The sequence below is a fragment of the Camelus bactrianus genome, chromosome 3, assembly GCF_048773025.1.
Source record: "Camelus bactrianus isolate YW-2024 breed Bactrian camel chromosome 3, ASM4877302v1, whole genome shotgun sequence".
Classification (NCBI taxonomy): domain Eukaryota; kingdom Metazoa; phylum Chordata; class Mammalia; order Artiodactyla; family Camelidae; genus Camelus; species Camelus bactrianus.
In genome coordinates, this window is record NC_133541.1 from 49,331,617 (window position 1) to 49,345,002 (window position 13,386).

Genomic DNA, 13,386 nt, shown 5'->3' on the forward strand with positions numbered 1-13,386 from the left:
TAAAATATACAGTGAAGTATTCACAAATGAAATGTGATTTGTTTAAGATTCTACAAGAAAAAGTAAAATTTAAATGTGAAGGGAGCCTGAATTTGATGGTTTTAAAATATGCCCATGAATTCTTTGATATTCTTCTCTTTGAAAGATGGAGTCTAATTCCCCCACCTAGTGATTTGTTTCTAAAAATAGAATAAGGCAGAAGGGATGAGGAGTGACTTAGAAGACCAGGTCATAAAAGGTATTAGGGTTTTCTCTTCTCTCACTCTTAGATTGCTTGCTCTGGGAGAGATCAGCTGCTTTGCCATGGGGACACTTAAGTAACCTGTGGAAAGGGCCACATGCAGTGAGACTGAGGCTTCCTGGGACAGACCTGTGAGTACACCATCTTGGCAACAGCTCATCCAGCCCAGTCAAGCCCTCAGACGGCTGCAGCCCCTGCCATGTTCCCATGGCAACCTCACAAGAGCTCCTGAGCCAAACCACCCAGCTAAGCTGTTCCTGAACTTCTGACCATAGAGACTGTGAGATAATAGATATTTGTTTTTTAAGTCACTAGACTTTGGGGCAATTTGCTATACCCTAAAAGATAATTAATACATTAGCACCGGGGAAGCTGTTAGTTTACAACTTTTGGCCTTAACTTTTCAAACCAAAATTCCCATGTGGGAATATTTGCTGGTGGCGATCACAGTTTGACCCTGAAACTCAACAAGGCTGTTAACTGCTACACCCACCTCCACCCACCATGAAACAAAGGGGGTCAGTTTGAAAGGATCATATGCTCATCCTATTCGACATGGAATTCCTGAGAAGAGAATGTAGTAGTGACCCCTGGTATTGCTATAAAGGACTATAAGAGTTCAGCTTACTATCTATATCTTCGGTTTGTTTCTTCATTTCTCTCCCACAGTCAGTGAGTGGAGGTGACACTATCTGGGCAAACTTTCTTTTCAGGTGTCTCTTCTTCATAGATTTTACATTGTCAGGAGTTGGAAGATCAGCAGCTAATTTGTTTTATGTAGTGGCAAAATCTCTACTTAGTGTTGTGAGTGTGTGATGAGTACCAGTCAATGATTTGAAAGCTAGATATTAAGAGAGTTTATTTTCTTCAAAAGAAAAAAAAAAGTTACAGAACCCTTTGATCAAAAAGTATTCTTACGTAGGAACTAATAGAGACAACAGAATGTAAGTTTCATGGGCATCCAGCCTTTGCTGGTTCCTTACTGTGTCTCCAGTGTCTGGGAGTCACTGGACACATGGAAATGGCTCAATAGACATTTGTTGAATGAATGAGTGAGTGAATGAATGAATGAGACCAAAGAGAAGAGACTCCCCTGGGGAGGAGGGTAGAGTTCCATCCATTAAGCATTCTCCTACCCCCATCCCCTCTCAAATGTCACTGTCACTGAGGCACTCTTGAGGCAGGCTGACTCCATGACAAAGGCAGTTTTAAATGCCAGGACTGGGAAAAACCCCCAGGGATTAACCATGAGCAGACCTGGCCCCCGTCCTTCCACTTACTGGCCACAAGGCCTGGCAGTAGTTTTCACCGCTCTTCTTTGGTCCTGATTTCTTCCTCTGCAAAATGAGATAGAAGCTTCCAGCCTTAATTCCAGTGGTATCCTGAGTCTGTCCAGGCTTCCCCTTCTTTAATGTTCACCCCGAAGGAGGCAAGTCACCACTTGTGAGGCACTTTGAAGCTGACAAACCGGAGGCCTCAGAGTGATGTGACCAGGGGCGCACAGCTTGGCAGATGACCTGGTCTGACTGATGTTCAAAGCAGCTGTCAGTGAATAGAAGGCAAGCTGCACAAAGGAGCCAGCCAAAAATAATGAGGGAGGTGAAAAGAAAAAAAAAAAAAAAGAAAGAAGGAAAGAAAGAAAAAAAAACACACAGGGCAGGGCTTGGGGTCACTTGGGTTTCCTCTGGTCTCACGTCACCCCTCTCTTCCTCCACCCAGTCCTCAAACAACCCCCTTCTATCCCCGCCAAAAGAAAAGTTAAAAGCTTTCTTTTGGAAAAAGAACAGTTTGCTTAGACCACTGCTGTTTACCTTTGGTAGGACAGCCATTGAGGGTAAGTTCAAACACAGGAAAAGGCCTCTTGGTTACAGGAAGAGCTGCAGACAGGTCTGGGAGACTCGCCACCATGCTGTGGGGATGCACCTTCCCCACCATGTGCACGCAGCCCCAGGACCAACACTGGGGCTTTGCCTCCATCACCAACACTGGGGCTTTGCCTCCATCACCAACACTGGGGCTTTGCCTCCATCACCAGCCTTCAGCAATTTCTTGGATTGCACCTGCTCCTCCTTTCCCTCTGGGATCCTAAAACATAAAAATGGTGAGAGATGACAGGTAGGACTAGAAAGGGGAAGTAAAAGAGAAAAAGAGGCTTATATCAACACACAAAAGCACCATGACTTTATTTCCTGTCTAGTACGGAAAATACAATTATAAAAAGCAGTAATTGGGTTTACATTTAGCATTATTTGTTTCGATCATTAAAATCATCCTTCATGAACCAAAGAAGTCACATTTGCCAAAACAGGGCCAAAATTCTGCCCCAGAAAACTGATTTCCCTACAGTTATCTCCAGAACTGTGTGATTTATTTGTGAAAGGGAAGGGAAAGAAGCTGCCTTCATATTTTTCAAAGTACTTGTCCATGAAACCTACCCACCTTGAGAAGAGTTAAACTAAATTGTGAGAGAAGGAGAGAAATCATGTTAAGGGAGCAAATGCTGTCAAATAATCAAAATCTTCTGGGTCTTCCCCATTTCCCCCAAATTTCTTTCCCCCAATTCCACTTCAAAAATTCCCCTGGCTCCAAGAAGCACTAGACTTTCTCAAGTTCACCATTGAGGATCTCACTTCTCTTTCCCTAATTTTAGAGTCATTTGTGTCAAGTCTTTATGTTTTCCAGAGAGCCCTCAGCATAGTGTTCCCTTCAGAAGATCTTGCCCAACCGAAATGGAAGTGAAGGGCTACTAATCTCCCTTCCAGCCACCAGCTTCCATCCCACCTGGCACTCATTGTCAGTGAGCTTCTCACATAAAGGATGTGCTGTAGAGAAAAGCAGCAATTTCTCCTCCACTGAAAATTTCCCCCCAGTACTCCAAGTGCACCAAGCTTAAGCTGTAGTACATTATTTGGTGTGGAATGAGTCTGTAACAAAATCCTTTGGGTTCTTTAAAGATTTTTCTCCTTAAACTTTGGTTTTTAGCAGTTTGACTCTGATGTGCCTAAGTGCGTGTGTTTGTTTTTAAATCTATTCTGTGAGGGACTTGCTCTCCTTCCATAAAACTGTAAATTCATCTCTTTCTCCAATTTTGTATATTTTTTTAATCTATCCTTTTTTGTTCAAATATTCTTTGCTTCACCATGTTTTCCTTTCCTTCAGTGACTCCAGTTGCTCATACATTAGACCTTTTGATATTGTCCATAAGTGCCTGCAGATCTGCTCATTTTTTTCAATGTCTTCTCTCTGTTCTTCACATTGGATCATTTCTATTGACCTACTTAAAAGTCCACTGATCTTTTTTTCTGTCTCTCTATTTTATTAAGCCCAACCAGTATTTTTTTTTTGATATTGCAATTTTCAGTTCTAGAATTTTCATTTTGTTCTTTTCAAAAATAGTTTTTCTAGAATTACTTTCTATCACCACACTCATCTGTGAAACATCTGTATGAAGAGGTGTGATACTCTTCTTAGTCCAATTTTATATTTAGAAAAATCAAAGAATTGAGAGATTAAGTAGATTTACCAAGATGGGAGAGGTCGTGATATATAGAGCCAGGATCTATAATAGACAGTATGCAAGATGGTGGAGAGTGATGGAGCGAAGAAAAGGACAGGAGGAGATTAAGAAGTGTGGGAACGAGGGGAATTGGCAACTTCAAATAGGATGTTTAGGAAAGGCCTTACTAAGAAGGTGAGGATAGAGGAAGCATCTGAAAGAGGCAAAGGAAGAGCAAGTGCCCTTAATAAGTATATGATATTTTATATGTATGTTATACACAGATCACTGGATTTTCCATGATATTTTTATGAGTTGGTGGAACACAAGTTTACAGTACTGAATTTCATAGGCCAGAAGTAGTCATGACTTCAGATTATCTTGTGAACTATTTCATATCATACCAGATTGGGTTCTTTGAAAGGATTTGATGAGTGCTAAATGTAGTAATTTTGGTTCTACAGGATATATTAGATCCTTGGCATATGTAAAGGGATTTATAGGGACTAACAAATTGATAAGCATGAAGTATAAACAGAAGACTATGAAAATTTTTCTTTCCTCTGATGAATTGATAAATTGTAACTTTTACTCCCTATAAATGATGATTAGGAAATTTGGATCAGCCATCCCACTAAGAAAACCTAAAAAACTAGATAAAATATAAAAAACATTTTCTTAAATGCATCAAAATGGTAACAAAGTAGTGAGAAGCCTAAAAGCCAAAATCTACAATAAAAGAACCCAAAGAACAAGACTGATATTCAAACTTGATTTTTTCCCTAAGAGCATTTGCCAATTCTAAAGAAACAGCTGTAAAACTGAGCTGTATCTTTGACAAATACCTGAGGTCAGGGTGCAAAAGGAAAGACATGCAACCTACGAGAGGTGGGGTAGTAATAAATTATCTCCACTTTAAACTGAGATCCCAAAGAATTGCAGCTTCAGATAAAGTGAATCATGACTAAACTAATTCCTGCAAAGAACTTCCTTCTGGCTTTATCTGAGGGGCCTATGGAACCTCAAGCTTTGAACTTGGTAGACTGGTAGGACCTCAGGAATCTGGCAGAGGCAAATGAAAATCCTCGTTGGAAGAAGATGTTATAATGCTAAGCCTCAAATTATTCTGACAAATAATTTTTAAAATACAATGTCCAACACACTGTCAAAAATCACGTCATCCAAGGAAAAAAAATACACTGAGCAAGAACCAGTAGAAACAACAGACAATTAAAATAGGCTCATAAGCACTGGAGTTAAAGTCTGTTGAAATTATTAGCCACAAACTATTAAACCACCTCGTTATATTTGAGGGAAAAAAAGAGAGAGAGAGAGAGGAGACTCTTGTTTGAAGAAGATTCTACATTTGAGGAAAAGAGAGAGCCAAAGGTAATAATTTTTAAAGATATAACAGTGGAGAATATACAGAACTGATGAAAAACATCAATCCATAGAGTCAAAAAGCCTAATTGTTCCTACACAGTGTATCTACTCAGCACTCCCAGATACATCATAATAAAATCATAGGAAACCAAAGAAACTGAACTGTATATATACCATATATTAAAAGCAGCCATAGGGAAAAGGACATAGTGACATAGTACCTTCAAAGATGTATAGTTAAATTGACAGCTGACTTCTAAAAATCAATAATGGAAGTCACAAGACAGTAAAATGGTATCATCAACATGCTAAAAGAAAACAACTGTCTGCTTAGAATTCTATTTCCAGTATGTGTGTGTATATATATATATATATATATATATAGAGAGAGAGAGAGAGAGAGAGAGAGAGAGAGGGAAATCTCAATAATAAAGATGAATGAAGACTTTTTTAAATGAGAGAGTTTGGGAAATTCTAAAAGATGTATGCCAGAATAAAGTAAAATGATCCAGATGGAAAGTTTGGGATATAGGAAAAAATAAAGGGCAAAAAAAAAGTATCTATGGAATTTAAAAATTATATAGAATTTAAAATTTTGACAACAATAGCAAATGAGTTGGGATGGGAGTAAGTGGTGTTAAAGTGTTATATTTCTGAATTTTATAGGCCAATGATAAAGATCAGTGTTTATACTAGATTTAGATAAGTTAACAATGCAAGGTTAAAAATAAAATAATAAATATTAAAAAAATAGTCTCTAAGCTAACCCTAAAAGAGGAGAAAACTAGTGTAAATCTTTCAAAATATTAAAGGAGAAAAAATAATTATAAACAAATCCTAGTCAATCCAAAATTAGTCAGAAAACAAAAGACAAAGAATTAAAGAAGAGGTTGGATATAATGAAATCATAAAATAAGATGACAGATTAAAATTCAAATATATCAATAATTACATTAAATAAAAATGGGCTAGAGTTACTATTGCTTAACAAGTGCACATCCGAGGGCTGCAAGAATATTAGAGTGCACTGGACAGAGGGTGCAAGGCCTGAATTCAGGTGCTGGTTTAGCCATCAGCTAACCATGGAATTCTGAGCAGCTCTCTGGACTTCAATTCCCCCAGGAAATGAATAAAGGATAATGAGTGAGCTTCATTTAGCCTTTGTAGACATAGAGACTGCTCTTACGACCTCTTTTCATAGGTCCCAACCTCTTGCTGCTAAGAGCTTGCTACATTCCTAGAAGGAAGGGACGCCCTCTGCTGAGATAAAACTGAATCCTGTTAAGCCTCTGTCAGCTACTGGGCAAGAAGGTATCTGAGGTGGCATATGAAAATGATATGTTAAAGGTGGACAGGCCTTAGTTAAAGGTTGCATAAATACCCCTTCAAATGATTGTTCATACTCTCATCAGAATCTCCAACTTGAAAGAGCAAATGAAAAATGCAACTCATTGGTCTTTAAAGAAGGCTGGGCATAACTTCCAAAAAGATTTATATTCATCCTCCTTCATAAGAAATTTATATTTATCAACATTTGATATACCTAATGACACTGGTGCCCTCACTTGGTCCATATGTAAGAAGGTCACAGGTCACAAACAGAGCTGGAGTTATCCTGAGGGAAAACTGTGAATTCCACAATGGGAAGTGGTTGATTCGTATACCAAAATTCCTTCATTGCCTTTCAGGGTATTGTAACATAATACAACTTGTGTGTTGCCAACTAACAATTTGAACAATTGGTTTAAAAACATTACTGCCAAAAAATTACAAATGGAATAGAATATTAATAGGGCAAGCTTAAGCAAAGAGCAAGAAAATGGCAGAGCTGATATTTCCCCTACTCCTTCAATCATATTACAAAGTAAAAACAATATAATCTAATCAGATCTGCAAAGAAGCCTGCTGAAAATACTTAACACTATTAAGAAAGCTTTCTGAAATACAGATTTATACCCTAATCATTAATGAAAATCTCAACTAATATCAGCTGATCTCCGCTCATGATCAAATAGGGCCATTGTAATTAGCAGGAAACAAAGTATGGTTTTTTTTTTTATGGTTTTTTCCCATCCTTTAAAATTTTCTTTTGTGTATGTTTTATAATGAGCTAATATGACTGCTTGTCATATTAACAGACATTTTGGAGACGTATGCTCAAATGGTGAGGTGGGAGTGGGGAGTGGGTACTCCACAAAGAAATCTGGAGATCCCAGGAGATCCCTGGGGCTGACCTTGAGAATGACATGAATCCTAGGGCTACCTGGGAACTGAAGAGCCACAGGTCTTTCAACCAGAAGGGTTGAGCGCTGTGATATAGTAGCTCTGATGTCAGAGACTCCAGTTTCAGTCTATGCCCCTCTAGGCAAGTGGAACTTGTCTACCATCGCTGGTGGTCAAACAGTTATTTCAGTCCCAGTTCCCTTGTGAAGGTGCTATCCCACCACCCTGCTTCACTCAGGGAACCTGGTCCACCATGATGCATCGAGTTCACTTGGCTGCATTTCCAAAGGAACTTGGGCAGAACCTACTTTCCACATGCCCCATGATGTCAACTTTCCAAACATTTGCTATTTTTAATTTTTAAAAGAGATTTTTCCTTTAGTTTCTGAGTATGAGTGATTTTGTAATTTATAATAAGAAATATGTGTTTGGTCTTCCTCCAGTGTTTCTAACACAGTTCCTAAAACCCTTGGAACTTCTGAAGTGGTGTGAATGAAAAGGTATCTTTTGTTATGTTAATGAGATGACTTTTGGCGGACACCTAAGGTTGGGGGCTGGTTGCCAGTGAAGCCAAACACGTGATTAGAGGGCTGTAAATTCCAGTCCCACTCCCTAGTCCACCCCTACCCCTGGGGAGGAGAAATGCTGGAGGTTAAATCAATAGCCAATGACCAATTATTTAAATACTCATACCTAGGTAATAAAGCCTCCATAAAACCCCAGAAGGCCGGGGTTCAGAGAGCTTCTGGGTTGGGGAACATATGGAGACTCTGGGAAGCGCCTCGCCCTTTCCCCATACCTTGCCCTTTGTGTCTCTTCCATCTGGCTGTTCCTTAGTTAGATTCTTTTATAATAAACCGGTAATCTAGTAAGTAAACTGGTTTCCTGAGTTCTGTGATTCACTCTAACAGATTAATTGAACCTGAGGAGGGGGTCTTGGGCACCTCTGGTCCATAGCAATTTGGTCAGAAGCACAGGTGACAACCTGGAGTTGCAGTTGGCATCTGACACAAGTGGGACAGGGCAGTCTTATGGGACTGAGACCCTAATCTGTGAGATCTGGCACCATCTTCAGGTAAAGTGTCAGAATTGAGTTGAGTTGTAGGACACTAAGCTGGTGCCCTGAGAATTGTTTGATGCTATGTGGAAATTACCCTCTGCTCCCTCTCCTTCCCGCCATGTTGGGTCCTGAACCCTTTGGTATGACGTGTATTTTTTAATGTTTTATATTTCATTTATATCACCATTCCTATGTGTTTGTATTACAGTAGGGAGAAATATTCATGTGATTACTTTGCTATCTTGACTCAAAATCTTTGGACATTAATTTGGAAGGTTAACAACCCAAAGCCCACCTTCACAGATGCCATAGCAAGGTGTTATTAAAGTCAGGTCTCTTGATCAGGATATAGTGCTCTCTTCATTTCAGCACACTGAGCTAGGGGATTTTATCTGCTTTGTTTGTCTATTTATGTAAATATACTTTGTAAGCTTCTGTAGCCTGGAAATACAAATCAAATAACAGCTCCATTGTGTTTCAAACTAAATCTGCTCAGCTGGGATAGCAGAATGTGTAATGACCCTTAGCCAGAAATATGTCCTCTCCCTGAATTGTCAAAGGATGTCACGGGTTGTTTGGTCCAAAATACCTCTTCCTCCTGCCATGGTCCTGGTTTTCTTTCTAACAAATGTCTCATTCCAGATTACTCCAAAGCCATGCAGTATCTGATTACTTAGCTAGTGAGTGACTCAGCATGGGCTATGTGACCCAATTCTGGCCAATTAGACATGAGAGCAAGGGAGAGGCGGGAAGAAGGGGCACATGTGGGGAAGATTTCCTCACTCCTGATAAGAGAGATAAGATTGTCAACCCCCCAACCTTATTTCCTTTGGACATTAAAAATGTCTGGATGTGACTTAAGGGACTTCCACAGATACATACTCCCCTTGAGCTGAGCCAGATGAGAGCAGAGAATAGACTGGAAAAATGAGAAGTACCAGGTCCTAATGATGCCATTGAGCATGTTAACAACCCCGGCGCTTTCCAGCCCTGGACTGTTTTCTCATTATTATTTATACCACTTGACCTGAGGTTTCTACCACCTGAACACTGACATGCCCTAACTGATAATCCCTGCTTCTGAATGGCTCCAGCCTTGAGAACAAGATCATCCAGACCAGCACTATCCAACAGAAATACAATGCAAGCCACAAATATGGGCCATGTATGCCACTGAACAATTTTTAGTGGCCACATTAGGATGAAATTATTTTCAATAATGTATTTTTAACTTAATATATGCAAAAAAGTTATCATTTCTACATGTAGTCAACATAAAAATTATTGAGCTATTTTACAAACTTTTTTTATATTGTTTTCAAAATCCAGTATGCATTTTCCACTTGCAGCACGTATCTTTATTCAGACCAGCCACATTTCAAGAGCTCAAAATCCATGTGTGACTAGGGGCTGCCAATTTAGGTAATCCAGCAGTCTGTGCTGGGGACTGGGTTGTCTCTCTCACTGGGACATTCAGGATTGGCAACAGGCCGAGTGGGGCCCCCTGCTGGGGCTCCTGAGATAAGCATTTTCATTGAGCCCCTTATACCTGGGAAGTTGGGGATGGCTTCTAGCTTCAACCACATGCTGAGCTGGACCAGCTCTCCTTACAGGGACGTCCAGGCCTGGTACTCAGCCCAGGTCACCAGCCAGACCCTCTTCCTTCCCTGTGGGTTTTCCTGAGATGGCCCTTGTTACATCTGTCTTTCCAGAAAGTTTCTTCATCTCCCTTCCTACAATTTTTTTTTTAACAAAGGCCACTGGGATGGGCAGAAATCTTTTTTTTTTTAAGGCTATAAATGCCATTTTACCTTCCAGGGTACTAAGTGCCTGCTCACCTTATGTTTGGATAATTGAGATGGGACACAAGTCCCAGGTGGGGAAATAAATCAGTAGCTGCTTTTAAAAGGAAGCATTTCTGGCGCAAGTTCCATCTAACCAGCTAACAAAAAAAAAAAACTATAAAAACAAACAAAAATAAACCTTTCACATTTTCTTTCAGTTAGAGATTTGGAAGAGTAGGTAGACGTAGTGGGTGCCTGGTGAAGTGTAACTTCATTATTTTTATAATAGCTGAAAAGCTATTGCTGGTTGCTTCCAGCAGAGGCATCCCTGTGGCTGCAGGCAGTGCCTGAACACCTACCTTAAATAAGGGGTGTCATGCAGCAGTAACAGAAATAATGGCAGGAAAACGTAGAGGACCTGCTGGAGGAGGGAACAAATTCCACATCTCTTTCTTTGTGAAATGCTTAGAATCAGAACTGGCCTTTGAACTGAGTAAGCTGCAGGGGTTTTCTTGGACAATCCCAAGGTCAGAATGAGGGGGAGGTCTAGACAGGGATTTTTCCATGAATTAGTGCTGTCGAGGTTGGGGGGTGGGGTGGGGAGGGCTCACATGATTATTCAGAATGCTAAAATTGAGTTTTAACCTTGTGTGCACACGTGACAGGCCATACAAATTACAGCGCATAAACCAGTTATCAACGATCTGTAGTTACTGACATTAGATTTTAACTGCAACTACATTTCTAGTTCTGTTTTCCATGTGGAATGCGGACTATGATGATGTTTCTTAAATTTTCCTCTTTTTAGATAACTGAAGAGTTTTTAAAAATCCCTGTGCCCAGACGGTGCCCCAGACCAGTTAACACAGAATCTCTGGAGGAGGGACCCTGGCATCAGCATTTTCTAAAGAGCTCCCTTACATGATTGCTATGTGCAGCCAGGTTTGAGAACAAGTGGATAATGAAATTCATGGTGTTCTTTTTAACAAAGACTTTAAAACATATTAATATCTAGCTAGGTTTAAAAAAGAATATCCAGGTGAAGTTGGTGCTGTTGACTATCTGCTCAACAATTCTTCCCCCTTCTTCTTATCTAATAGAGCCCCCATTATATTCAGCCTCCTTTGAGTGCCATGTGCTTCAAAGGGTAAATCATGATTGGCCTTTCCTTGTGGTAGAGGTGGAAGGATTGGGGGTTACATGTTGGGAATGGGGATGACATCCCTTAGTGTACTTGCTGAGGCTTGGCCTTTGGAAAAACCAAGTAATTCTGTAGCAGAAGCAGAGGAGAAGGTTGGGAGAAGGAAGTGTTATATTGTTCAGTGTGGGTGGAGAGATGCCAATAAGGTTCTTTCCAGTCTAATGGTATGTGCATAAAAACCAGTAGCCAAGTAGCGTACAGGGTTTCAAGAACATGTGTTCCCTATAGAAAGTGCCTCTATTGGCTCTAGCCTTTTCCTTTCTGTCCCTCTCTGGTGTCTGTGATGCCTAGTAACATACCTTGAGCAGGAGAACTGTTTTGAATTCCTGCCATTGGGAGTGACTTTGGATGCTGGGTGAACCAGTCACCACGCAGCAGAAATGTGCCCTGAGAGGCAGGCTTCCTGAGGAGTAGGGCAGCCTCTAGAGAGTCCAGCCTACACATAGGAGAGGCAGGTCTTGGGTCTATGTTTACCTCTGGGAACACATCTCTAAAGGACAGCTGCTCTGGAAGGCTGGCTCTCCCCACCTAGTCCTAGCCTATGGGAGGATTCTGTGGGCATTCTTCTGCAAGTAGGCAGAAAGTCCTGGCAAATGGCTGAGAGGAAATTAACTTGTTTAAATGTAAGGCAGTCTTCAAAAAAAAATAACAGGGAGAGCCATCTTAGAGACACACATGTACATGAGTTATCACAAGTTATCCTATGATCTGTTAAGAAAGCCTACAATTATGTCTCTTCTCAGGTCCTCTCTGAATTGTTGCAGGAACTGGACATCTCCCACGAGGACCAGGTCCACTTTCAGCAATACCTGAGGCACGCTTATTGAATCAATCCTCCTGCAAACAGTAACTATAAACTCAACAGAGTACTAAAAGCCCACTACCTGAAAACACTGAAGAATAAGGAAAAGCAGGCAGTTGCTGGAGTGGGTTTGAAAACTGGAAGAAGGGAAGGGCACTGGGTGAGCATCCTATTTTCTGTTTTGCTTTGTTTTACAATGTTTAGCCTGAGGGCAGACAAGTCCACAATCTGCAGGTCACAGAAACTTATAATCTCATTGCTTGAAGAACCAGGGAGCCAAGTTCAGGGCAACCACAGCACCTGGAAAGGGAGAGGAGAAATTCTCGAGAGAACAGAGTCAGAGAAGAGGAGCCCCCAAATCTGCTTATAAACTCTGCTCAAGTTTCTGGCTGAACCCTGAACCATTCATTTGCCAGGCCAACTCCAAGCAAACCAACTAAGGCTAAAGCACTGAACTGATGTTTTAGACTTCGGTTCTTCCTGGAAGAAAAAAAAAATCAAGAGTCTCTACAATGTCTGTTCATAACATCAAGGATACAATTAAAAAATTACTTCACATATAAAGAAACAAGAAAATGTGACCCATGTTCAAGAGACAAAGGCAATGAAGGAAGACCACCCTGAGATAACCCAGATGAAATTAGCAGATAAGGATTTTTGAGTAGCTGCTATAACTAGACTCAAAGACTTAAAAGTAAGTGTGCTCCCACAAGGAGAAGCAGCCAACTCTAGTAGCCCTTTATGTGCTAGACATACATGGACTGGGAAAATTTGAAGCTGTTCAAAGCACACAAGAGTTAAAGGAAATTTCACAATTTATTATAATCCTAGTTAGCTTTTACTTACCAACTTTTTGCTTATATTGAAAAATCCTTTTCTACTCAAGGGGAGACATTTAATCAGCTGATATGATGAGTCCATTTTGAGGGAGGCATAAAGATATGTAACAGTTGAGCTGCATCAATATACGAGCACTTATTTTTGTTGAACAAGTCTGTAGGACCATTCTTCACTATATTCTTCACTCCATCCTTCTGAAAGAGGAGGAGAAGGAAAGAAATGGAGAAGGAAGATAAAAGCAGTAGGAACAGCAAGGACAGTATTTAGTACCATTTCCTTGGTTATTATAGTTGTCAACAATAAAAGTACACAAAGTTTAACTATTAATTCAGGATAAAATTGGAGACAAATGGAGT

At 40.3% G+C, this 13,386-nt stretch overlaps 1 protein-coding gene across 7 annotated transcripts in view; it reads right to left on the reverse strand.

Annotated features, from left to right (window-relative positions):
* Positions 1-13,386, reverse strand: part of ZNF366 (zinc finger protein 366) — a 287,106-nt gene that overhangs the window by 68,031 nt on the left and 205,689 nt on the right. For 4 of the 7 annotated variants that reach the window (XM_074359602.1, XM_074359608.1, XM_074359606.1 and 1 more), the window contains 4 exons: positions 13,037-13,224; positions 12,273-12,490; positions 2,053-2,326; positions 1,522-1,805 (listed from right to left, as the gene is read on the reverse strand). The gene's annotated coding sequence lies outside the window, so the exon portion shown is untranslated. The remainder of the gene's footprint in view (positions 1-1,521; positions 1,806-2,052; positions 2,327-12,272; positions 12,491-13,036; positions 13,225-13,386) is intronic. The other 3 variants (XM_074359622.1, XM_074359617.1, XM_074359599.1) reach the window with 2 other exon arrangements.